Consider the following 27,307-nt stretch of genomic DNA (forward strand, 5'->3'; position numbering starts at 1 on the left):
CCCCAATGGCATGGTTTTATTACCTGTGTATCCTGCCAGCAGATTTCTGTAATTGGTTATGACAAAACTGTTGGTTCTGCAGTGAAATCACTGCAGAGTGTAAGGGACCTGGACTGAACAACAGTTTGCGCCAAGCTGGCCGAGGTCCTGCCCTGCTTCTCCTCTGGATAGGGCGCCTACATACCTGTTTTTAGGAGACACTCTGCCATATGGTGTCATTCACATTCTTCTGGCCTGAGGCCCACCTCTTTACATGTTCCTGGCCTGAGGCCTGTTACCCAGAATAAAGAATGCTCACTCAAATGGTTTTCAACAATTTACTGAAGAACATTGGCAAAGCCTTACAGTTCATATCTTGACTTCCTTAACAGTGTTTTTACAATGCAGCACACAGTATCTTCATTGCACAACCTCTTGAACAGTAGTCTCTACCGTCTCTACAGTGTGGAGCACTGTAGCCATCATGAACACATTAAGTCTATCACCTCTCCCCTTCGCTTCAGTTACTCCTCCAGCGGTGAGTCCTCATTCCCAGGCCCCAATGCCTATCTAAACCAAACTACAAGATCTACATGGTGTTGGTCAGGGGGACCTGTTCCCATTCTCAAACTCATTGACCCCACCCTAAGCAGCTGTGAGCTTTCTGGGTTGCCAACAGAAGTAGTGAGAGCAGGAGAGACCTGGGAGGAGGTATGGGCTGTGCTCACTCCCTCCTCTCTGTACACAGGAGTTAAGAGAAGAACGCTTTCAGATTGGACTGTACAGGATTTTTCTGCCATTTTGCCGCAAAACTCCTGGGGACTCTGTTGCACCCCAGAGTGCCGCGGCACTCTAGTTAAAAAACACTGCTGTATGGGTTGGACAGCAGCAATTGCCACTGTGAAGAGTTGCCCTGCATGTGTGCCCCCTTGTGCCCTCCCAGCCATTCAGACTCCTCATACTACTATTCTCCCACATTCTTTGAAAGGGGGTGGAGATCATGTCATTCATTTCTTCCTCCTCCATTCACAGAATGTGATGCATTGTGGGAGAATACTAGTGACAGGTCCCAGAAGAGTGGAAAGGGCAGAAGGGGGTGATTAAGTGGTGAGAATCATTATCAATATAAGTGGCTGCTATTAGCCCATACAGATCCAGAAGACAGGCACTCAATGCAATATCAGGCAACTGTTAAGATGGCATGAAGGGAAGATTTGACAAAAGGCAGCCTTCAGGACACGGAATACACAGCGTTAAATGTAACTAATGTGTTTGCTGCTGTGCAAAAAAAAGGAACATAGCAAGTGTTTATGACTTCTACAAGTGTTAAGCATTTTCCCAACTGCTGAGTCCAAGAAAGATTAGTTGACTAAGGGTCTTTTCACACCAGGTGCAGGGGGATTGTGTTAGGCAGCTATTCCAGTGCAGTCCCACCACAAGACAAGGCAAAATGCCTTGTCTCCTACACAGTTGATAATATAATGTAATGAAATCTCACTGTGTGACAGTTCATTAAAGTTGGGTAAAAAAAAAGTGAACAGTGTGATGCTCCACGATCAGTGCATTGGCACTGCAGTTATCCCAGTGTACCATACCTCATACCAGCCGCTGCAATAAAATGGGTGTGAATTATATTATATGTGGTGGGTCTGGTTCAATGGGCCAAATTTTGCTTGTGATACTTGCGTTACTTTGGCCCAAACATCACAAGTAATTTATATACAATGCCTGACTATCAATGTAAGTTTAGAACAAGGTAAATGCCTTCTAAGTTAACATGGATGCTTCCATACATTTTTCTAACTTTTCAACATTTCAAATAAAGGGTGTGTTTGTAGCACAAGATAGTAAATGGAGGTACCGCATCCCTAATCTGTATATAATCTATACTGGGAAAGATATCCCAAAGAATGAAACCAACAACTAAACCTGAGGTGTGCAGGTAAGTGCTGGGGTACAAAGAAAAAACGAGAGAGAGGAAGAAAAAAAGTAAGGAAAGGGAGAGAAAAAGATGGGAGAAAGGAAGCAGGGGAAAGGAGAGGGATGGGAAAAACAAGGTGGGGAAAATAAAAGAAAAAGGACTGGAAAGGGGAACTGGAAGGGACAAGAATGGGGAAAGGTGAGACAGAGAACTGTAAGATAAAGGAGAATAGGAAGAGAAATGGGAGGGCTGGTGGGACTTTTAAGGTACCAGATAATTCAAAATAATAAAGACATAATTAAAAACTAGAAAAGTTTATTGACATAACATCTTTAAAACCAAAGACCAACAGTGTGACATAGATACAACATATATATATATTTTGACATATACAAATGCAAAAAGAGCAAATACATAAAACATAAGGCTGTAAATGAATGATAAAGATGAATGCGTCCAATGATGAACATCAGACCAGTCCCGACATGTTTCACGGGCAACAATGCTCCGTTTCTTCAGGGGAATGAGAATATATCAATATATCAATCTATAATGCCTCATTTGATGTATATGATAGACCCGTTTGTATAGTCAGGATAAAACAGGGTTAAAAACAGGAGGGCTCAGGTTTGGCGGCCATGTTGGAACCAACACGCAGGGCAATGAACTGCAAAGTAATAGATGGATAAGTGGGCCCTTTCAAGTACGGGTTGGTAACTCGGAGTCCGATATGGAGTCCAGATACTGGGTTTATGTGCTGTTGTCGCTGGGTCAAGAAAAGCCAGCCATTAAGCAGTTCTGCGTGGGACCGCCATATCAAACAGCGCCGACTCCTATGGCGGTCCCACGCAGAACTGCTTAATGGCTGGCTTTTCTTGACCCAGCGACAACAGCACATAAACCCAGTATCTGGACTCCATATCGGACTCCGAGTTACCAACCCGTACTTGAAAGGGCCCACTTATCCATCTATTACTTTGCAGTTCATTGCCCTGCGTGTTGGTTCCAACATGGCCGCCAAACCTGAGCCCTCCTGTTTTTAACCCTGTTTTATCCTGACTATACAAACGGGTCTATCATATACATCAAATGAGGCATTATAGATTGATATATTGATATATTCTCATTCCCCTGAAGAAACGGAGCATTGTTGCCCGTGAAACATGTCGGGACTGGTCTGATGTTCATCATTGGACGCATTCATCTTTATCATTCATTTACAGCCTTATGTTTTATGTATTTGCTCTTTTTGCATTTGTATATGTCAAAATATATATATATGTTGTATCTATGTCACACTGTTGGTCTTTGGTTTTAAAGATGTTATGTCAATAAACTTTTCTAGTTTTTAATTATGTCTTTATTATTTTGAATTATCTGGTACCTTAAAAGTCCCACCAGCCCTCCCATTTCTCTTCCTATTCTCCTTTATCTTACAGTTCTCTGTCTCACCTTTCCCCATTCTTGTCCCTTCCAGTTCCCCTTTCCAGTCCTTTTTCTTTTATTTTCCCCACCTTGTTTTTCCCATCCCTCTCCTTTCCCCTGCTTCCTTTCTCCCATCTTTTTCTCTCCCTTTCCTTACTTTTTTTCTTCCTCTCTCTCGTTTTTTCTTTGTACCCCAGCACTTACCTGCACACCTCAGGTTTAGTTGTTGGTTTCATTCTTTGGGATATCTTTCCCAGTATAGATTATATAACTTTTCAACATAGCTAGGGCTCAAAAAAATTTGTCTGGGTTCAGTTGCAAACATTTTTGCAACTCATGCTGGAAATTTGCAAACTTTGCGGTGATCCCAAAAGCCTATATGGCACAAATCTTGTTATTCAAATATGACCATTTGTAGCCAGCTATTGTCAACCAAAAGGCATTGTAAACTGGGCATTGCTATAGAGAACATTTATCAATACCAAGATATGAAAAAAAAACTATTTAAAAATGTAAAAATCAGTATCTCTTGCTAAAAAAACTGCCAGCTCTCCCTCACTGTTCCAACACTGTGAGCCCACCAATGGGGCTGTGAGCTCACCAAAGGGGACTAGGTTGTCTATTCCTTCAAATTTGTGACTCAAGACTATAGGAAAGGCCACCCACCGCATTATAGCTAGTTCATTATTTCTAGTGACTAACTAGTCACTTTTACTAGTCACTTTTTTGACTAGTGACGTCACAACGACTAACTTTTCAGCAAAAAGTTTGTGATATGCGAACTTTGCAAATCTCAGGGACACAACATGAGCCCATGGTAGCAGCAAACCTGAACCTGTCCCTAAATATAGCCTAAATCTCACATTGGACAAACACTGTCAAATGTTGCTTAACTAGAGATTTCTCTCATCCTGTCAAATGATAAGTTTAAAGCATTTTACACTCAGTGATAGGTCCAAAGCAAATTATGTTAGTTTATATTATGCACAGAGCGTCTTTTGTAATTAAAGGAACTGTTGCATGCTTATCTGACACTGTGATGGTGACTCTCCATTTAAAGACACAACACTGAAAGCACCCATTTACCATCACCCTAAAACTGCTGTACGTACCCAGAAAAAGAGCAATTGGGCATCCCCTTTAACTGCTTGTTTTTCCTTGTATATATATCTTCCAGCTTGAATGATCATAATCACACCTTCCTGATTCAAGGGAATACTATACTTACAAATGTAATTAAACCATTTTCCCAGAAGTGTTCCTGGCTGCCAAAATGAAGGCTGAAGGACATTCACAAAGAAAAAAATATCCGCTGATTTAAACACAGCCCACTTGACAGAACATATGATGCAGCTAAAGTGAGCTTGCCTGAAATGACTCAGATACCTTGTGAAGGATATTGCGTTGATTCTTCGCAGTGTGACAAGGTTAACCCTTCTGCAGAGCACTGATGGAAATGCTCATATCAAACGGGGAAAATATCTGAAGGCAACTGGGGATATCTGCACGCAAGAGAAGGCGTGATTACTTCAGAATTTATTTAGGGACTGGTAGAAACCAGCCAAGGGAGCAGACTCCACAGAAAGCAGGAACTTTTTATAACCTGCGAAAATGAAGCTACTGGTTATTGATGCTCTAATATTTTCCATTTAAAAATATCAGCTCCCAAATGTACAATAATTCCCTATTGTCAACTTAGAATGACAATCACTATTAACCATATCTATCATCTGCCTTTTTAAAGAAAGTTTCTACTTGTGTTGCTTATTTAATTATAATTTTAGTTAATACACACTATATCATAAGAGTAAAAAATATTAAGAAATAGTATCAATAAGTTATAAAGGCTCATGCACGCCATGTCTAGTGACCTGCATTTTTTGCACTGGATTTGGCTGCAGGTCACATAGAAAACAATTATTCCTATATGTCTTGTTCACACTACAACACACATTATTGCATATAAGTGCAATCCAATGTGCAAAAGTTGCAAATGCGCAACAGCGCACATGTATTTCTGGTACATTTTTATGTGCAGTATGGTGTGAACGGACCCGAAGGTTTCATTTAAACTTGCAGTCAGGGAGTGGTAAAAAAAAAAAAGCTGTAGTTTTAGCAACCCCTAGCCACCCCCTCTAACTGAAAATGCAGCTGGATGGGGTTGTACACATGCCATGGTCACGATGCTTTGCTTCACAGTCACAGCAAAAATATATACCTCCTGCAAGGTACCCCTTATGCACTTCCTGTCAGGAACAGCTGAGCAGCGTAGCAGTGCGCATGCTCACTGCCCCGGATACGTCATTGAACAGCCGTGGGCCTGACAAGTGCGCATGCTCCGAGGGTATGGTTTTATCACGGTAGTGTGTGTAACGTTACACTTGCGGCGGTTACATTAAAACAGCTGTGCTGCAACATGAGTCATCTCCGCTCCTATCCCTGACACTTCCCTGATCTTGGCTAATAAATATAAAAGCGGATCACGGAGCCAACATCTCCGTCATTTAGATTTCATACACCTGCCGCCGCTTTTATATTTATTAGCCAAGATCAGGGAAGTAAGAGGGACAGGAGCGGAGATGACTCATATTGCAGCACAGCTGTTTTAATGTAACCGCCGCAAGTGTAACGTTACACACACTACCGTGATAAATCTATACCCTCCGTAGGTGCACCAGAAGTGACGAGGGTATGGTTTTCTCACGGGTATGGTTTTTTCACGGAACACCGGGTTCACATGTATGCGAATTGGATGCGGTTTTCACCAAGTTCAATTCACATGACATGTTAGTGTGACTGGCTCTCAATGGAGCCAGTTCACACAAGTCCGGGGCAGCCGTGGTGCAATTTCAAAAAGGGTCCTGTGCATTTTTGGGTCCAGTTTAGGTGCAAATTCGGACAAAAATTTGTGCCTGAATCACACCTGAACAGGTGAACATTGCAGCCACACATATGTAAACCTGGTCTTAAAGGCTCATCCTGGATCGCCTATTCAGAGGTTGCTGCAAATGAAAATGAGTCCTATGGGGTGGGCATCAAGATCTGCAAAGTGCAATAACCCATAGCAACCAGCTGGATTGCATTTAAATCAGTCTACAACACTTACAACAAATAAGACGTTCTGCAAATTGCTGTAAATTACTACCTTTTGCAAACTGATTTTTGCAATAATAAATAATGCTGCTAGTACATATTTAACTGAAAAAAAAAAAAAAACAGAATTGATTGTAAAGCATTTATTGGCTCATAAAATTATAGCCAATTCCCTTTATTCTCAATATTTTAGCCAAGCCAGCAATTCAAATAACGGAAAACTGATTTCTGTTACAACACATGGCATTCCAGATTTTAAAATGACTAGTCATTTACTGGAAACCCATGTAGTGACACAAATGACTTTGCCTTTTTTCCCTGAGTCATTGATTACAAAAAAAAAAAGCAATCGACACCTCCTTCTTCACACCATTGTACATGATGATATTAAAAAAAAGTAAAGTTAGATTTAGCAATGGATAAATAATATCTATCAATGGGTACATGAGGCATACAATCAATGCATTTGCCAAGCAGCAGGCAGATGATTCTTGTGCAGCTGTCAGGAGGATGCTGGGGCTTTAAGAGACACCTCCCCTACTCTGCTCTTAACAATGGTTTCTACCGAGCTCTGCTTCCCATTGCAAAATTTGTAATGTGCCATTTTTGCCATGGATGCCTTTCCATTTAGGTGCTGACAGGGGAGGCAGACATGCAGAGATGCCAAGCTGATTGTGGCTCCAGTCGCTTGCCTGGAGGCTGCCCTGACTTCAGCATCTTGTGATTTGTGTTCGGATTGATGGGGGAAATGGTCCAGGCGGAGTACTCCATGTGAAGCCGGCGGAGATTGCAGACTCACTTCATTGATCTCTTACAAGAAGCAAGCAGACATCTAAAAATCTTAGGTATTCCAATGTGTTCCTTGTCAGATCGCATGCATGCATTGTTCATTTGGGGGGAAGATCTTACTGCAAACTTGATGATTGCATGCATATTAATAATAAAAAAAAAATAAATAAAAAAAAAAAATCCTTCCTGACAAGTGCAATGACAGCAATGACAGCAGCGATTGTAAAATGCCATCTGCCCCAGCTTGTTCTATTACAGCCGCATCTTGGGTAGTTGCATGACCGTTTGTGTGCTTTTTATCACTTATGCTTGGAGGGCTGCGGGGTAGAAGGAGTTAAAGAGGAGGAGGGATAGGTATGATGTAATGCAATTGAGACAATGGCAAGGCTTCTCCTGCAAGAATTAAAGCGTGCGGCTCTTACTATTGTCGGGCTGAGGAATGATTTGTGGTTAGGTGTGATGGATGGGGCTGAGATGAATAAATAAAAGGGGGGATTGGATAGAATGGGGGGTCATTGATGAGCCTGCAGTGGGAGCGCTAATTAAAGGGAAGGAGAACACCTGTGCCAGGCTGCAATCAGGTGCGGCCGGAGCTGTCCAGGCGTGCGGTGCTGAACCACCCCGCTTATTTCTATGCAGTGCCATGGCACAGGAGGCTTCCTCCATTGGCTTCATAGGCAGGTAGGGAAGCAGGGAAGTCAGCTTCATGTAGGGAGTGGCCTTTCACCCATTATTAGCACCTTGTGACTCCTGTCTAGAATAGAAGTGCTAATTCAATGGAGGCTGATGGTTCAACAGGCTGCACCTTATTATCCATGTGCTTGTAAAAATGCCAGTGCACATGGTGTGGGAACTTCCCTTGGTTCTATGCATTTTACACCCCAGGCAACATGTACATAAATGTCACTAGCTGCTGGAGGAATTCATATCAGCACTCTCAAACTGGAGGAGGATGGCTTGGCTTATACCAAGGAGGGACATGTGGTTTTGGATTGTCCATCAGATCATCCCTGCAGTTATTCCCTTTTGTACCACCTCCCCCTCCCTTTAGATTGTAAGCTTCATGAGCAAGTCCTTCCTATTCCTTCTGGTTTGAACTGTATTGTAATTGTACTGCCCCCCCCCCCCCCCCCTACATTGTAAAAGCTGCACAAACTGTTGGTGCTATATAAATCCTGAATAATAATAAGAAGATGGTAATAACAATAAAAGGTTAGAGTCAAGGAAAAGCACTATCCTCACATGCTGGAGTCGGGTGCTGGCTTGGAGTCATCACACATACACTATATTGTCAAAAGTATTGGGACACCTTTCCTTCCTAAGTGTAGTATCCCAGTTAAGGTTTTAATTGTAAAATATTAAAAACACTCACAAAAAGTAAATAATACAAATGCTCATCTGGTTCTGTTAAATGTAAATCCTCCTAAACCCATCCTGCAGGGGTTTCTTGTCTGGTACCTCCTATCCTTCCGGGGATGTCACTTACTCAGTGCGTTCCACGCTGGTTAGCGTGGCTTCCTGGGGCTCCTCCAGGTTCCCAAGTCAGCCATCTTTCTGCCCAGCAGCTCGAACTGATGACAGTGGTCCTGCAGGATGGGCTTAGGAGGACTTCCATCTACAGATACCAATACCAGATGAGCATTTGCACCATTTACTTCTTGTGAGCAGGGATGGGCTGTGTGTTCGAGTCAAACGTAAGATTGTCTCGAACATCAGCTATACGTGTGTTCGCTGAACACACAAACAAACAGGGCACTCGGCGGGAAGTTCATCTGCCGATGAGCGCCCCATAATGCACTGCACTCTTGCAGTGCGCTCTTGCAGTGCATTGATTGCTGATGATTGACCAAAGCATGCACCTCAGGAAAAGCCGGTCAGGTGAGGCACAAATGCCCAGGTGCTGGTCGGATCCGCCATCCAGTAATCAAGCTTCCAAAGAGAAAAAGTGACCGCACTCAGAGGTGAATGAACTTGAAGTGTTTATTCCCATTCATAAAAGACAACGGTGCATCGAACAGACATGGACACGGTTAACGGGTTTCACGACTCTGTAGGTCGCTTACTTATGAGTAAGTGAAACGCGTTAACCGTGTCCATGTCTGTTCGATGCACCGTTGTCTTTTATGAATGGGAATAAACACTTCAAGTTCATTCACCTCTGAGTGCGGTCACTTTTTCTCTTTGAAAGCATGCACCTGACCTGTATGCTTTGGCCAATCACAGCAAAATGTACTGAGAGAGCCATGATTGGCCAAAAGCTAAGTCAACACCCCACACTATGTAAGGCTGCTACTTAGTTAGTGTGTGTACACTAACTTAGTGTAGTTAGTGTATAATGTGTGACAATAGAGATTAGGCAGGTAGTTAGTGTAAAGTGTGTGATAATGGAGATTAGGCAGGTAGTTAGTGGATAGTGTGTTCAGTCAGTTTAATGTAGTCAGTGTAATGTACAGGCATACCCAACGTTTGGTACACAATGGGACCAGAGCACGTATATAAAAAGAAAATGTACTTAAAGTGAAGCAATACCTTTTTTTCACTTCTCATACTGCATTGCAATAGTCATTTACATGCATAACTGATTATCTGGGTAAGCTGTACAACCCCAAAATCGGATATGTTGCAGTCATGGGCGCCCTCTCGGTGCTCCCCAAGTGTGGTGTCCCCGTCACTTATGGTTTGGAAGCAGTGCCATGTCAAGCTGACCAAGATTTTCCTTAGACGCCAATGAGCACTGAAGGCTGAAAATTGGTCTGGGCGTGAAAGTGCCCAGTGAAAGTGCCCAGTATTTAAATGGATAAGGGGAACCCTATGACTGAATTAAAAAAAAAAAAAATCTATACCAGGCCCCTTTGGGTCTGGTAAAGATTTTAAGGGGAACTCCACGCCAAAATTAAAAAAAAAAAAAGGCTAACATCCATACCAGACCCTTATTCAAGGCCAGGAAAGCGAGCCCCCCCTTCCCTCTCCTGAACCATACCAGGCTGCTTGCCCTCAACATGGGGAGGCACCCAAAGCACCTTGTCCCCATGTTGATGGGGACAAGGGCCTCTTCCCGGCAACCCTGGGCTGCGGTTGTGGGGGCTTATCGGAATCTGGAAGCCCCCTTTAACAAGGGGGCCATCAGATCCCACCCCCCATGTGAATGGGTATCGGGTACATAGTACCCCTACCCATTCACCAACAAGTGTCAAAATGTAAGAACCACAGGAAACAGTTTTTGACAAGTCCTTTATTAAAAATAAAAACAGCCGTGACCAAGTTTAAATTACATTTTGTTTTCTTTAGAAATGTCAGTATTGCTGCAGCAGGCTCTATACACCGTACAGCTGCTTCACTTTACAGGCCGACTAAGGGGACCCCCGGGCACGATATTTAAAGGGATTTTTCATTTTTATTGTTTCACTGCTCCTTTAAAAAATAATTGTTTTCAAATGTTTTTTCTTTGCATTGATACATGTCCCCCAGGGCAGTACCCAGAACATATACACTTTGTATGGCAATAACTTGCATATAAGCCTTTAAAATTAGGACTTTTTATTTTTCATGTTCGTGTCCCATAGACTTTAATAGAGTTCGCATGTTTGCTAGAACTTTTTCACTGTTCGAGATGTTCTGGTGAAGTCTGTTATAGCTGCAAAGTGTGGGCCAACTCAATATGGAATCCTTTGGACTAAGACTTTGAAGTTCCTTTTAACAATATAGTGTATCTTGGTATAATCCAAAGGAAAAGCTGCACACCAAGGATGTCTTTCCAGACAAAACTTTATTCAGCCAACAAACTTCAGTACATGATCCCCAACCCCCCACCCCTCTAGCGCTGGCCAGCTTCAGCACATGATCCGTTCGCTGAACAACCAGTCCTCTAGCACCGATCAGCTTCGGCACATGACCCCCTCTCCCAATCACCTTCCATCTAGTGCCAACTAGCTTCAGCACATGATTCCTCTTGGATCACCCCTCTAGAGCTGGCCAACTTCAGCACATGTTCCATTGGCTCCAGAACCAGCCCCATAGTGCTGATCATCTCCAGCACATGATCCCCTCCTCCCAATAACCCCCCATCCAGTGCCAACTAGCTTTAGTACATGATCTCCCTTGGACCACCCCTCTAGAGCTGACAATCTAAAACACATGACCCAGCCCTCAGAATTAATCCTCTAGAGCTAACAATATTGAGCTCTCAGGACTACCCCTCTAGAGCCAAAAAAGTTTCAGCACACTATCCTATTCCCAAGAGCACCCTTCTAGAGCCAACAAGCTTCAGCATATGATCCTGCCCTTAGGGCCAACCCTCTAGAGCTGACCAACTTCAACGCATGATCCAGCCCCCAAAACCACCCCTTTAGAGCCAACAAGCTTTAGCACATGGTTCCACCTCTAGGACCACCACTCTAGAGCCAACAAGTTTCAGCACAAGATCCAGCTCCCAGAACTAGCCTTCTAGAGCTGACAAACGTCAGCACATCATCTGGCAACCCAGGACAACCCTTCTAAAGCCAACAAGCTTCAGCATGTGATTCAGCTCCCTAGGACCACCCCTACAGAGCTAACAGGTTTCAGCACATGATCCAGCCCCCCATGACCAACCCTCTAGAGCAGACAAGCGCCAGCACATCATCATGCCCCAAAGATCATCTCTGTAGAGCTGGCAAGTTTCAGCACATGATGACACCCCCCAATACCATCTGTCTAGGGCAGACAAGCTATACTCATGCTCCCCACCCAGGACCTCCCAGCTAGATAGGTGGGTTTATGCGCTGTAGCTTGTTGGCCGATTAAAGTTTAGTCTGTGAAGATATTATTGGTTTATGGATTTTCTTTTACTGATTGTACTGAGCTACTATTAAAGGGTTAGTTCACATTTATAACATAGTGTACAATGCAGTCAAGGGGTCCCAGTAGTTTACAAAATACATTTTGTTTAAATTCCTTCCACGTAGGCTTCTGCAAAGCCTAGCCTAAAAAGTATAATTCTAAGTGATCTGTGGAATACTGCAAATCAGCTAGGATGGATTGAACATTCCCCCATCATTATAGGAACAAGCATGGAGTGAGTGCTCTCTCTTGTCCACAAATCCACACATGCGGAGTGCAACCCCCCTCCCCCCCTCCACCGTCAGAGCAGTTCTGAGGGAGGGAGATGAGAAATACAGGTTTAGGAAGAATGCACTGCACATATGCAGATTTGCAGATGAGGGAGAGCACTCACTCCTGTGATGATGGGTATTGTATGGGAGTTGAAGGAGAGTGCACTACTACGTGTGTGAATAGGAAAGAGCTCTCATTCTTGTGATGATGGGGATTTACAGATGAGGGAGAGCACTTACTCCTGTTACAATGGGGGTTGAAGGTGAGTGCAATGCACATGTGCAGATTTGTGGATGAGGGAGAGTGCTCAATCTAATAGTGTTTGTTTGCTGGTTTAAGGAAAGTCTACTGTGCATGTGAGAATTTGTGGACAGGAGAGAGCTTTCAATCCTGTGATGATGGGGGCTTAGCGTACCATTCAGCCATGCCAATATGTAGGATGGTGTAGTTCACTTAGCCTATAAGAATGTCATTTAAATAAAGCCCAACTTGTCTACACTGCACAATGATTTGTAAACTTCAGAAGCTCATTGACTGTACTATACTTTTTTTTTTTTTTTAAAAGTAAATAAACCTTTTTAATAAGCAAAATTAAACACACCTTTTGGTACCTTTTTTCTTATTTGTCTGCATAGCTGCTTAGAGTCATACTAGACTTGGTTGGTAGAAGTTAATATACCGTAAGGTATAGCAAATATTGAAGCTTCAGTGTTCTAAAGGCAGATATGGAAAAGATTCTGATTGGTTGCTGTGCCATTGTGCACAATTCTATGGCTAACTTAATAAGCCAGATGTTGTACTCTAAATTTTTGTGGTTGCACGTTGGTCTGCAGTACATTTTAGAATTAATCGGTTAAGAGCCTTATGTACAGAAGTTGTGGATTAGAAATATTTTTTTAGCTTTTCAAGCTAGATCAAAACCTATTTCCACAATCATATTTAAAGGTAAATGATGATGTTTAAGACTCTGGTTGGGGAACAGACAGTCACCCTTCCTGTATGTTTTATACACTATATTACCAAAAGTATTGGGACACCTGCCTTTACACACACATGAACTTTAATGTCATCCCAGTTTTAGTCCGTAGGGTTCAATATTGAGTTAGCCCACCCTTTGCAGCTATAACAGCTTCACCTCTTCTGGGAAGGCTGTCCACAAGGTTTAGGAGTGTGTCTATGGGAATGTTTGACCATTCTTCCAGAAGCTCATTTGTGAGTTTAGGCACTGATGTGGATGAGGGACAAAGTGTGAGTAATAATTACTCACGTGATCGCGCCTAGGTATTAAATTAATGAAATGTATAATTTTAAATTAATAACAAAAAGGTAGAGCAGCTAGTCAGAAACAACAGTGGGTTGTGAAAATTGTGAAAAAAAAGGGGGACAGCGCTCAATGATTATCTGTGTGTGAATTTGATTCTAATCAATCACTCCTGAATAAATAATTAAATATATAAACCGCAAAAACAAATTAATAATTATATCTTTCAAAATGGGTTTCCCCAAAAAGTGCTTAAACTTTAAAGTGATTGTGCATATAATAAATGAATTAGGTTAAAAAATATATATGGTCCTTGTGTCTTCAAAGTGCAAGTGCAGCGTGCAACAAACAAAAGCCATAAATGGCTCTCTCCGGGAGCCGCCATACCACTTCTGGCTGGTGGACCTCTGTACCATTCCCAGGATATCTAGCTGTTGAATCACCCCTGGAGCTCCCTTGTGATTTGTTCCATATGTTCTGTCTCTCAGGCTAGGAGATTAAGAAGGAGATTGGTTTTATAAGGTGACAGAATGGTGGAGAATTCTCCGTCTCCTCTCCCGGAGAGAGCCATTTATGGCTTTGTCCTTTACTTGGCTTCTCAGTGTGGATTTACCCTCTCCAAACAGTAGAAGGAAATCCCGGATACAATACAGTGGGGAGACGCAGGTCTGAAAGAGATACCGGGAATTCTCAAGGATACCACTTACCAATGCTAGACCCCAAGGGGTCGTCCGGTAAGTGAGCTGGGCACTCGGTGAAGGATTCCTCTTTCCCTTATTTGCATGAAGAAAATGCAGTTTTGCTGAACACGAAGCACTTTAATTACAATCACTCAGATTTGTTTGTTGCACGCTGCACTTGCACTTTGAAGACACAAGGACTATATATATTTTTTAACCTAATTAATTTATTATTTGCACAATCACTTTAAAGTTTAAGCACTTTTTGGGGAAACCCATTTTGAAAGATATAATTATTAATTTGTGGTTTATATATTTAATTATTTATTCAGGAGTGATTGATTAGAATCAAATTCACACACAGATAATCATTGAGCGCTGTCCCCCTTTTTTTCACACTGATGTGGATGAGAAGGCCAGGCTTGCAGTCTGCACTCTAATTCATCCCGAAGGTTTTCTATCAGGTTGAGGTCAGGACTCTGCAGGCTAGTGAAGTTCCTCTACCCCAAACTCGCTTATCCATGTCTTTATGGACCTTTCTTTTTGCACTGGTGCGCAGTCATGTTGGAACAGGAAGGGGCCATTCCCAAACTGTTCCCACAAAGCTGGTAGCATGAAATTTTCCAAAATGTCTTGGTATGCTGACACCTTAAGAGTTCCCCTTACTGGAACTAGGGCCAAACCCAACCCCTGAAATACAACCATAATCCCCCCTCCACCAAATGATTTGGACCAGTGCACAAAGCAAGGTCCATAAAGACATGGATGAGCGAGTTTGGGGTTGAGGAACTTGACTGGTCGGACGAAGGAGCACATCTGCGCATGCTTCGAAACACGTTACCGCCCCCTTACGTCACCAGGATTGGTGTGGTCTACAAACAAGGCATGCGTTCCACTGCAGCCTCACATTGATTTACCGCTCCCGATTGGGCTCCCCCCATTGGTGTTATCTCCCTGCTGCTGGAAAGTCGGAGGACGGGACGAGCCATGGGACCAGGAAGAGACCCCGAGCCATGAGGACACACGTCATCCTCAGTGTAAATCATTTTGTGTAATAAAGTGTTATCTGCTACACTCAGAGGCACCTTTCTTTTTCCATGTCTACCAGTTGGTATTGCTTCTGCCTCCCAAGAGCTGCCCTCCGTGTTAGTGTGGTACACTTACACACCATCAGAAGTCCACCCACCTGTCTGTTTTTCCTTCCCTCATCAAGACTAAATTGGAGGACTGGTTTTTCAAGCAGAGGCGCCCAACAAACATTTCTCAAAAAACAGAAGAGTTGAATCTGTTATAGCTGTAAAGGGTGGGCCAACTCAATATTGAACCCTATGGACTAAGACTGGGATGCCATTAAAGTCCATGTGTCCATATGAGTATAGATATCCAGCATGATATTTTTCCCTGTTGAGATCTGATGTATTTTTAAAGCGTTCCTTCCTAATTTTTTGAGTAGTGTATATTGCTTTGAGAGGTAAATCACATCATATAACTTCACATATATAACCTTAATTTATCTGCTTTGAATATAAAGTGCAATTGTGCCTCATAGACAAAAATACAGATGTGCAAAAGTAATTCACTGTGCAACAAAGCAAATAATATCATGACTTGTGGACTGGGACAGTTTTTCTGAACTTATGATATTATTTGATTTGTTGCACAGTAATGTGATTTACCTCTCTAAGCAATATACCTGTATTTCCTTTCACTCAGCACTTCTTAAAGGGATAGTGTATACATAGTTTTACTTTTCATAAACATTTTTTGCACTGTGTTGCACAGTGTATTTTGCACATATGAATTTCTTTTTACTGGGCACAACTTCCCTTCATAATCACTTCAGACGAATTAAGGTTATATGTGAAATCAGATGATGTGATTAATCTTCTTAAGTAATATACACCCTTTTGAATTTATGTGCTTCTGGATTCATCTAAACTGCAACACATACTTTCTTCAGCACTTTATTTAAAGATGCAGTGCACGGTACTTACACACATATTACATACTAAATAGCTATACTCCTCTTTATTCATTTTTTGTATACTACACCTCTGGTGGGGTTTAGGGAAAAGGCAGCAGCTATATTTTAGGTCCTTAGTGCGGAATCCAATATTTATTCATTTACTGGGGTTCCTTGACTTAATAAAGGTGAACTAACCATTTAACAAGTAAAATTAAACATAGCTTTTGTAACTTTTTTTATCTGTTTGCATAGCTGTCATACTGCCTTGTTCTGTTAGGAGTTAGTTTTCAGTAGCATATAGTAACTGTTTAGACTTCAGTGTTCTGAAATAAGATATGGGATGGATTTTGATTGGTTGCTGCTATGACATTTTGCACATAAATCTATATGTTTTATGCAGGGCTTTTTTCCCCAGAGAATAGGTACAGGAACTCCCCCTTTCCGAGTCACCCCTTGACCCACCCCTAGCCACCTCTTAGCACAATTCCTTCGTTCAATCCCCTACCCACCTCCCAGTACTGCTCTTTTAGACAATACAGAACCAAGTATCATTTTGTGGTGCTAAGGAATTGAGTAGAATTTGGTATTGATAACAAGAAAAGCAGTAAAATAGATCCCCCGCATCCTTCAGCAAAAGATCTCACTAACAATAATGGACCATCCACAACAACCCCCCCCAGCAACAATAGACTTCTGGCCGCAACAACAAATCTCCCCACAGCCAGCATTAATAGACCCCTCACTCAACAGTAAATACCTCCCAGCAACAACTGACCCCCCAGGAACAATAGCCCCCCCCCTACAAGCCACAATAAACCTCTTTAGCTCAATAGACCCCCCTTAAAAATAAATCCCCTCCAGCTAGAATAGATCCCCCAGCAGCGAGCATTGATAGACCCTGCAGCACACCCCAGCGCCCCTTGCCATTACAGTACCTAGAGGTGCCGGAACTGTGTTTCCCCACGTTCCTACTGAAAAAAGCCCTGGTTTTATGTATCATGTAATGTACGTACATTATATCGCCACATTTTCTGTAGATATCACATGATTTATTAGCTTACTTAATAACCATGCAGGGTACGCTACATTTTTGTAAATGCACATTGTATGGTCTGCAGTATATTTAGACCCAAGGCCCAGTTTGTCCTGAAAAAAAAGGCAAGGTATAATTCACCTGGATACACTAAATTAGCTGCAAAGATAAGTACAGCATTACTAACTGTCCAGTACAAGAGGCACTCACATGTTTTTCTGTTGAAGCAAGATAAATAGATTTATTGGCCAATGTTTTGACAAGGTACTGCTTGTCTGTCTCAAGTCTTGAGTAGTCAACCGATAAATCTGTTTATTTTGCTTCAGTACTAGACCCACTGTTGCTTCTTACACTGAACTGGTTTGTATCTACTTGCCTTGTTCTTATCTGAGTATGGTGCCCACCATGGACTTTCTACAACTATACTAAAAATACCAAGTTCCAAAATTGGGTTCAGGTTTGTTTTTTTTTCCAAACAAGTTTATTAACATAGTAAGACGACACAAGGTTTGCAAACATTGCAAGTACAACAACAGGAAGGTACATTACGTGGATAACATTTGAATAATAAAACAAATTAAGACATTTAGGCTCCGTTCACATGTAGGCGTTTTGGAGCATTTTGGGGCCGTTTTTCTGCTCTAGGATCAGCTCTCAAAACGCCCAACAAGACAAATCCTATTCATTTCAATGGCCCCTGTTCACATCTGAGCGTTTTGACGCCGTGAGCAAAACGCTCAACGTTCAAAAAAGTACATGAGCTTCTTTTTTGGGCAGATTACAGGCGTTTTCCATTGGTCTCTATTCAATCTAAAAACGCCTGCATAAAAAACGCCTGTAAAAACGCCTGTAAAACACCTGCAAAAACGACCATAAAAACGCCTGAAAAAACGCCCATAAAAATGCCTGTAATAGCAACGCCAAGATGTGAACGTAGCCTTAGTCATGTGCAGTCTAGAAGGATAATTGACTGCGGGTGTTATTGTTGTAGTAGGAAAGTCCGTTAGTAGGCACATATGGATCCCGCTGAAACATAACAAATGCTTCGTCTGGTAGGTCACAGTACAGGTTTGCATTTTGAAGAAGGGTGTGCTATTTGTTTCGTTGTTGAACAAAATGGATGTGTTGGTACTTGTGTCCAGCACAAGTACTCAGGGAGTTTTGACCTTGTAATGGGGGTGTAGGGTTAGGTATGGGGTAGGTTATTGCAATTTTTTTACCAAAAATATGTAGCAGAAAACAAATTGGCCTAAAATGATAAAAAAATTTGATTTTTACATTTTTTGGGGGGGAATTTCATATAAAAAAAATGTGAAAAATATTGTTATTTTTTCAAAAATGTCGCTATTTTTTTGTTTATAGCGCAAAAAGTAAAAATCGCACAGGTGATCAAATACCACCAAAAGAAAGCTCTGTTTGTGATAAAAAAAGGACGTAAATTTCGTTTGGGTACAGCGTCGCAAGACCGCGCAATTGTCAGTTAAAGTCCCACAGCGCCGAATCGCAAAAAGTGGCCCAGACATAAGACAGCAAAATCCTCCGGTGGTAAAGTGGTTAAAGGCAAAATTTTTTTTTTCATTTTGGATAGAGCAAGACCCCAAGGTCACCTGAAATAGTGAAGATTTCCCCTCTATTACTTTTCTGGGGACAACCCAAAATTTGCGATTTCACTTTCAATGGGAAACAGGAGAAATAGAGAGGATGAATCTCCCCAATGAGTTTACAGACAGCAAAAAACTGACAAACACTCTAATCTCTCTGTGCTTTATCAAAAACTAAAAACAAAGTGTTGCTTTTAATTATACTTTAAGAGCCGCACACACAGGCTGAATGCATTAGGTGTTTCAATAGAAATCGGCCAACATTCAGTCCATATATGTACTGCAGACGGTCCAACAGAAGCCGGCCGAACTGCCAGCTTCTGTCGAGGGGGGCATAATTGAAAAAAGGTCTGCAGACCAGCTCCCGATCTGCGCGCTCAGCCATTGGCTGAGAGCGCTGACCGGAATGTTATGGTGGTGGGGCCTTCCCCCTGTCGGGAACATAATAGCTCAAAGGGGGAGATTGATGTACAAACATCTGATTATTAGTACAGCAGCTCTGACCAGAGCTGTCGGCTTTTTTTTTTTTTTTTAGTTCAACCCGCTGCTTTGAATTAAAAAAAAAAAATAAAAAATAGCAGTGGGTACTAAACTTTACTCTGAACTTGTTCAGAAATAATTGTAGTCTGCCATGACACCTTTTTACACATCTTAAAGGTAAGAAATAGTTAAAAAAAAAATTGTAGGTATGCTTCATTCATGAATGGGAATGCCTAACAAATATATATATTGTGGGGTTTTCCAAAATTTGACTGCAAAAGTGGAAATACACTTAGAGGAAACTTACGTTTCAGGTTAGGGATGCTAAAAACAGATCTGGGAATGCTGACTGTCATTTGAAGAAAAGCTGCTAACATGTTTCAAGCGGAACACAAGAGCATTTTATTAACCACTTGACGACCGCCCGCCCGCCGCAGATTTACTGCGGCAGACAACCGCGCCTGGGCAAAGCGACGTAGCTCTACATCGCTCGCTCTCAGGAGGCTAGGGGACGAGCGTGTGCCACCGACGGCGCACTCCCGCCCCCGCTCGTCAGCCTGGAGCCAGTGCGTGTGTCAGGTGGCTTTGATTGCCGCCTGACACCGGCGATCTCCCCCCGCTGACAGAGAAGGACAGATGGCTGATGTAAACACAGCCATCCGTCCTTCTCCCTGCAATGATCCCTGCAATGATCACAGAGGCTATGTGGTCCTGCTATATAGGATCGCATGTCCCTGTGATCATAACACAAGCCCAACCCCCCCCCCCCCAGTTAGAATCCCTCCCAATTAGCCATTTTCCCTCCCCGGTGTCATGTGACTCGTTAGCGTTACAAGGTCTCAGGTATGAATGGGGAGCAGGTGTATTGAATTTGGTGTTATCCCTCTCTCTCATAGTGGTTCACTGGAAGTTCAACATAGCACCACATGGCAAAGAACTCTCTGAGGATCTGAAAAAAAAAGAATTGTTGCTCTACATAAAGATGGCCTAGGCTATAAGAAGATTGCCAAGACCCTGAAAGTGAGCTGCAGGACGGTGGCCAAGACCATACAGCGGTTTAACAGGACAGGTTCCACTCAGAACAGGCCTCGTCATGGCATAAATATTTCCCGTAGTTAGTAGACGCAATAACCTTTGTGAAAGCCAATCAAAATACGCTTATTGCGATTTTTTTTTTTTTTACCAAAAATATGTAGCAGAAAACAAATTGGCCTAAAATGTTAAAAAATTTAGATTTTTACAATTTTATTTGGGGAATGTTATATAGCGGAATGTGAAAAATATTGTTTTTTTTCCAAAATTGTCGCTCTTTTTTTGTTTATAGCACAAAAAATAAAAATTGCATAGGTGATCAACCACCACCAAAAGAAAGCTCTATTTATGAAAAAAAAAGGACGTAAATTTTATTTGGGTACAGCGTCGCACAACCGCGCAATTGTCCGTTAAAATAACGCAGTGCCGAATCGCAAAATAGGGCCTGGTCATTAAGCATCTTCTGGTCTTAAAGTGGTTAATACTAGTTATGCATACAACAGCTACAGTACCTCTCTCGAGGTGTATCTCAGTGCTTGATTGGCACTGTGTCCTTCAAAATCACTGGACTTCCAGCTTGCTGCGGCTCTCATACAGAAAAGAAGCATATTGTCTGTATGTGCTGATAGGGGAAACAAGCAATTTTCTCTCCTTCCACCCATGCTGGAAGGAAAGAAAATTGCTTAATGAAAGGCCTGCCTAAAGTGATACTAAAAGTATTTTTTTTTAAATAACAAACACGTTATACATACCTGCTCTGTGCAATTGTTTTGCACAGGGCAGCCCAATCCTCCTCTTCTCTTGTCCCCCACTGGTGGTCCTGGCTCCTCCCTCTGCTGAGTGCCCCCTTAGCATAGGAGAAGAGATGATGCATGTGGAGAGAGAGATGTGTGTAGAAGTGGGGGAGAGTGGAGCAGAGGTCAGAACTGAGGATGGTGGAAGTGAGATGTGAACAGCCCGTGAAAGAGAGCTGAACCCTGCACACTGTGCATAGCACACCCCTAAACCCTGCACTCTGTATTTTGCGAACTCCTCAACCTCAAACTCCTGCACTCAACCCTCAACCCTGTATATAGTGCATCCCTAAACTCTGCACTCTGTACATAGCGCATCCCTTAACTCTGTATATATGCAGTCCTGATATTTATTACGCCTTTAAAATGCTTCAACTGTTAGTGCAATTTGGCCATACCCACCGTTTAATGCGGTTTGGGGGGTAGGGGGGTGTGGTTGAGTTCCTTCACCTATTCTCTGAGAAAAAAGGTCCTGGATACATTAATATAGCCTTACAGATACAACTGGCCTTTTGAGGGAAACCCTAATGCTGTTGCGGCCCGCAATGAAATTGAGTTTGACCGCCCTGGTACAGGAGCTACAAGCTAGAATTTCTAATTCTACCTCTGCCCCACTTTATGCTGTCTCATCTTACAATGTATCCACAATGATTAACAAACCTCCAGGCTTCTCTGACACAGCTCCTTTCCCAAGGAGTTGTTTCTCCTGTTCCATAAGGTTTCTACTCGAATATTCACTATTCCCAAAGCAAAAAGGTGCATTCGACCCTTTTTGAACTTCTAAGCCTCCAAACACTTTTCCTCTTACAAAAAGTTCCGTATGTAATCTACCTGATCAGTCATTGCTTCACACCTTCTGGGAAACTTTCTGGCCTAAGTGGACATAAAAGATGCCTACCTGCATCTTCATCTTTTCAACGCATCACTACCAGTTTGTTTCTATTCCTTTTTGAGTTGTACACTGCACCTCTTGTTTTTACCAAGGTACTGGCTCCTGTTCTAGCCTTGCTACGCTCCTAGGGCATTCCCATTGTGGGATACCTGGTCAACTTTTTACTGAGGGAAGAGTTGGCACAGACTTTGCAAAAGTCCACCGAACTTAGATCCCAAACCTTTAAAGTCAGTGATGGAACAGGCCCTTCACTTGGAGTAGCTTTGTCTCCTTATAGATACTGCTTGGTCCATTGTTCTCTCTTAACAGGAGAAACTGGCCCAGGTTTAATCCTCACCAGTTTGGTTTGGATCAACAGTTAGTCCCAAGTACTATCAAGTGTAAGATCAGTTCTAGCAATTCTTTTTCAAAGCCAATTTCTCTCTCTCTGCACTGGGGTTGCTCACATAGTTCCACCTATATGTCCACCTGTAACTTCATAGGACCCCAACCTGACTCTGCTGATTTTTCAAAAATTCTTTTAATCTATCAGAGCTATCCTTTTGTCTGCCCTCACTCACAAAGTGCTGTTACCAATTGCCATCACCTTGACGAGACAAGGTTCCAGGTTGGCAGCCTTGTTCTGCACGGAAACTTTTCTTGTGCTTCACAGAGACAAGGTTGTCTTGAGGCATTTGGCTTCCTTTCTCCCTGAATTGGTGTTTTCCTTCAAAATCTTAATCAGGACATTATCCCTCCACCCCTCAATCCTACTCTGGTACATCGCAAGGAAATTTCTCTCCTTGGTTTGGATGTAGTACGGGCTGTTAGAGTTTACCTCTCTGACATATCTTCTTTCATTTTGACTGACTCCCTCTTTGCCATTTCAGAGTCCACCCATAGGAGTCAACCTGCTTCCCACTCCACCATTTCTAGGTGATTTAGGTAGCCCATAATTCAAAATATAAACCTAAGGATAAGTTTCTACTTTTTTCTTGTCAAGGAAATTCTACTATATCAGATAGTGCCTCTTGGGCTTTTCTGCATCAGGCATCTATTTTCCATGTTTTGGAAGGCTGAAACATGGTTTTTTAATCACACATTCACTAAAACAGGCCATAGATGGATCAAAATGTAGCTGGTTCAGTAGGGACCAGCTAAAACTCGATCCGTTTATGGATGTTCCCATTCAACAGAAGTCAGTCCTTAGACCCACTGTCAGAATACAATGTAAGAAGGAAATTCCTCTCTCCACTATATTTGTGTGGATAGAGGAATCCATATGTTTTTTTTTTTTAATCGGCCCACTGGCTGATCAAAAAAATTAAGCATCTATGCTCACCCTAAGTTTTATCAGGTGGGTGCTCAGGCCTCCTCTGATGCAAACTTCAAGCATAAATTCTCCCAGTCAGGCCACATGTAACCCTCCCAGTTTCAACCTGTTTTATGTGGACTTGTTGGCGTGTTGTGTTATATATATATATATATATATATATATATATATATTCTATTTATTTTTACATAATACAAAATACATATATTTGTTCAAGAGAACTCTTTTTATAAAATGTTTAATTTCCGTCCCTCCTCCCCCACTCTCCCCATTCCCTCCTCTACCTTAACTTTATATAGACTCCCTTATCTTCTATTTTCTCCACCTATCCTATTTCTGGCTCCCATTAATGCAGCAAAATGCCTAATCCCAAATTTTTGGCAAGTACCAGAGAATCCAAGGTTAAGAGATTGGATTAAAAGGATATAAATTATTTATAATATGGAAGAATTTTATCACTCTGGGGAAAATAAAATAGAAAAATTTGTAAACATCTAGAGAGGTTGGATAGAGTTTAAGGTTTGTTGTTTGTTATGTTGCCCACCCCTCAGTTGAGCTTCTTTGGAATGTCCCCGTGCCTCAAAATTTCTTTCACCTGTGTTCTTTAAGGTAGAACTGAAGGCTAAATAAATGTTTTTTTTTTTTCATTTTGGAAAGAGCAAGGGAGGTTTTTAAGCCCTATCAGTTTTTCCCATCCATGTTGCATTGGGGAGATTTCCCTTCACTTCCAGCCCCATAGCTTAAACAGGAAGTATCCCTCCAGAGTGAGGGAATCCCTGCTTGTCTCTATTGTCACCAGAACTACAGTATCTCACAAAAGTGGGTACACCCCTCACATTTTTGTAAATATTTTATTATATCTTTTCATGTGACAACGCTGAAGAAATTACACTTTGCTACAATGTAAAGTAGTGAGTGTACAGCTTGTATAACAGTGTAATTTTTCTGTCCCCTCAAAATAACTCAACACACAGCCATTAATGTCTAAACTGCTGGCAACAAAAGTGAGTACACCCCTAAGTGAAAATGTCCAAATTGGGCCCATTTAGCCATTTTCCCTCCCCGGTGTCATGTGACATGTTAGTGTTACAAGGTCTCAGGTGTGGATGGGAAGCAGGAGTGTTAAATTTGGTGTTATTGCTCGCATTCTCTCTTACTGGTCACTGGAAGTTCAACATGGCACCACATAGCAAAGAACTCTGAGGATCTGAAAAAAGAATTGTTGCTCTACATAAAGATGGCCTAGGCTAATAGAAGATTGCCAAGACCCTGAAACTGACCTGCAGCATGGTGGCCAAGACCATACAGCGGTTTAACAGAACAGGTTCCACTCAGAACAGACCTCGCTATGGTCGCCCAAAGAAGTCACTGGAAGTCTGGTCTGGAACTCTCTGAGGATCTAAAAAAAAAAAAAGAATTGTTGATCTACAGAAAGATGGTCAAGGCTATAAGAAGATTGCCAAGACCCTGAAATTGAGCTGCAGCACGGTTGCCAAGACCATACAGCAATTTAACAGGACGGATTCCACTCAGAACAGGCCTCCTGGGATACATGACGCCGATATCCCAGGTGTCTATGGGAAGCGCCGAAATACATTATTGCCTAGGCGGATGGAGCCAGAAATGCTACAGTAAATAAGAAATTAGAGGCATTTAAAAATAAATAAATAGTTACCATTTTAAAAGTGAATGGAGGATGGACATCGGATTTGCAGCAAGTGAAAACAAAGAGTGGAACTTAGTTTTTTATTCACTATATAGCATGGAAAAAAGTGTGCCTGTGCAGCTCAGCCCATTGCAGGCACCTCCTCCTAGTTGTTCCCCATTTCCTAAAGTTAGTTTCCTTTTGTTTTTGTTTTTTTTATTTAAAATGTTTTAAGTTTTACATTATACAAGATATATATATATATATACATACATGTATATATATATATATATATATATATATATATATATATATATATATATATAAAGGTTTCTTCCACTTATACTGGACTGCCGCTCCAGGCCTCTGATTTCAATACACCCAGCCAACAATAGGAGGAATTCCTTTATACAGTTCCTTGGACTGTGTCATCTTTTGCTGGATTGAACCTGGAAGCTCTATGGATCCTGTTCTGTTCAACTATTAATGTTTGTGAAGTGAAGCATTTAGCAGGGACTGTTTCTAATCCCCAATTTTGGGGCCCAATTTAATTACACCTGGTCTATACCCTTACAAGCCTAGGAAATTGTTGTGTGGTCCTTGCAGCAACCCCTTGTTTTTGTTTTTAACCAAGTTTTTTTATATGAGTTTGTGTCTTTTGTCTTGGGAGTCTATGGGAGTATATGTGAATCCATGTGATTGAATAAAGCATTTTTTCTCAGAATACCCATATGTCCCCAGTTGACTTTTCATTGAGGAGATTATCTTTCCTCCTCCCTTTGTTTTTGCAGTGTATATATATATATATATATATATATATATATTTTTGTTCTCTTAAACTCTATCCAGCCTATTGCATTAGGGTGTGCACCCCAAAGCCCAAACACATATGTGTGTGTGCATGTGTATATATACTGACAGTGTCAGGCAGAGATTGGTGTCAGTAGGGCAGTGGATGGTGACTGTAATTTTTTTCATTAATTTTTTAAAATTATTTTTTAGTTTTATTTATTTTTATTATTTTTTTACAATATTTTTAGGGTCTAAACAGGGGGAATCTGCGCCACATAGGATGATTAGGGTGTGCCCAGGCACACCTGGCACACCCTGTGCGCACGCCTATGACTCTATCCAACCTTTCCAGATATTTGCAAATTTTTCTATTCTATCTTCTCCAAAAGTAATACAATTTTTCATGTTGTAATTCATTTCTATCCTTTTAACCGATCCTCTAACGTTGGGCTCTCTGGTACTTGCCAATATTTTGGGATCAGGTATTTTGCTGCATTTATTAAGTGAGGTGTCATCGTTTTCTCATATTGCTTTTTTGTAAGATTAGTATTATGGAATAAGTAAGTTTCAGGATTTTTAGGCATCCTAAAAATCCTAAAAATCATCACGTTAGTTTGATTAGCTGTTGAGTCACAGTGTTATTAGTTGGCACTCCCCATTTCTATGAACCTCTTCAGATAATATTGCAGCCAACTTTCTTTTCTTACTAGCTTCTGTTCTGAGAAAAAAACTGCTTGAAAGAGGGAAACTGGGAGGCTAACCACTTGTTATGATGTTTTCCCAGAAAGATCTGTAGGAGGTTAGCGGTGTAAAACATGTAATTATGTGATGCTAATCTTAGGGGGAGTGATCTGGAATTCAAACACACAATATTCTGCGATTGTTTAATTGCCTAACTAACTGAGGGCTTGGATTATTCTATTCTAGGGGAATGTGCTAGACATATGAACAAACTGTTGAAATAGTATAGATTCAACAGTTAAAGGGTAACTCCACTTTCTTGTGGAAATAAAACAGCAAGTAAAAAAAAGAAAAACAGCAAATAAAAAATTACAATATAGCTTATACAATTGCAACTCAAGTCATATTGTAATTGAATGTTATTAAAAATTACCTTTCCTTTTCAATCTGCAGCTCTGTAATTTTCTGTAAAATGCAATGCAACATGGCAAGCAGGAGGCGTTTTGTACATAGATGGCGTACAGAATGCCCTCTGAAAATGTAATTACCTTTTTGTGTGATTGGTTCACTGATTTTCCTAGAAGTCTGCACTAAGATACAAGTCAGATTTTTGGCATCCCCTGCAACAAAAATAACATTTTTCGTGAGATACTCCCAAAGGGAGATCAAATCTAATGGGATGCAGACCATGCAACTTTCCCCGCTGGAGCCCTGAAGATGCAACAAGTGATTGAAAATGATAAAACCACCCCTATGCAGCTATTTCTTCAGAATAACCAATTATAGGAATCTGCAATAACATTTGTTAAAATCCCTGCCATGTTCACAGATCTCAAATCC

The sequence above is a fragment of the Pelophylax lessonae genome (genome assembly GCF_965119305.1).
Source record: "Pelophylax lessonae genome assembly, chromosome: 4".
NCBI classification, from domain to species: Eukaryota; Metazoa; Chordata; class Amphibia; order Anura; family Ranidae; genus Pelophylax; species Pelophylax lessonae.